Source organism: Octopus bimaculoides, chromosome 16 (assembly GCF_001194135.2).
Source record: "Octopus bimaculoides isolate UCB-OBI-ISO-001 chromosome 16, ASM119413v2, whole genome shotgun sequence".
Lineage (NCBI taxonomy): Eukaryota > Metazoa > Mollusca > Cephalopoda > Octopoda > Octopodidae > Octopus > Octopus bimaculoides.
Window position 1 is genome coordinate 45,951,388 of NC_068996.1, and position 1,040 is coordinate 45,952,427.

The window sequence follows — 1,040 nt, forward strand, 5'->3', positions numbered from 1 at the left end:
GTTTCCTTATTCAATCTAATTTGTGTTGGTGTATTAATGGCACATTGATAGAAAAGAAAGATTATAAATTGTGGTAGCATTTGTTTTGCGCATTTCTCAATATGCTCACTAAAGGGTATCATTCGGTATTCTGGGCATGCAATCTGCTGTCGATGCAGAGTGCATCTGCGTCTGAGCGTTAATCCTGTGGACCCTATGTAGTTTTCGTGGCAGCCCGAGCATCTTATTACATAAATAAGGTTTTCTGAGGAACAAGTAAAGTCAGATTTAACTTTGAATTTTTGTCCCTCTTTGAAGAGGAATTCTGAACCTTCTAGAAGGTTTGGGCATGTTACGCAATTTGGACGACCACATCTTTTCACTTTCGTATCTGTTATTTTGAAAAATAATTTTGCCTTTGTGAGGATCTTTTTCAGTGATTTTGGTTGTTTGTAGCTTTTAATGATTTTGTGTGTGTGTAAAATTTCTTTTAATTTGGGGTCCTTATGTAGCATTGGTATGTTTTGGGTGATGATGGTGAAGGCTTCTTTGTTTCTGGGGTTGTATGTGGATATGTATGGCAGTATTTTCGGGGAAGGTGTGTTGCTGTGTCTAACTTTTCTTAAGTTTTTTTTATGTCGATTTGTGATGCACGTCTGATTCCATCCTCTATGAGTTGAACTGGGTAGTGTCTGTCAATTAGTGTGTTTTTGAGTTCTTGTAGTCTATAGTCTCTAGTATTTTGTTCTGACACTATTGTGCATATCCTTCTTGCAAGGTTGAAGGGGATGTTTGTTTTAGTGTGTCTTGGGTGGCATGAATCAAATAGTAGATATTGTTTGGCGTCTGTGGTTTTGTAAAATATGCCCGTTTCTATTTTTAGATATATAGAAAAATAAGAGGAATGACCAGCAAAAGTGGACTCCAATATGCTAGAAATAGATGCCGAATCATCTAACCACGAAAAATATGTTCTCAGTAAAAATTTAGCGACACAACAGACTAAATTTTTACTGAGAACATATTTTTCGTGGTTAGATGATTCGGCATCTATTTCTAGC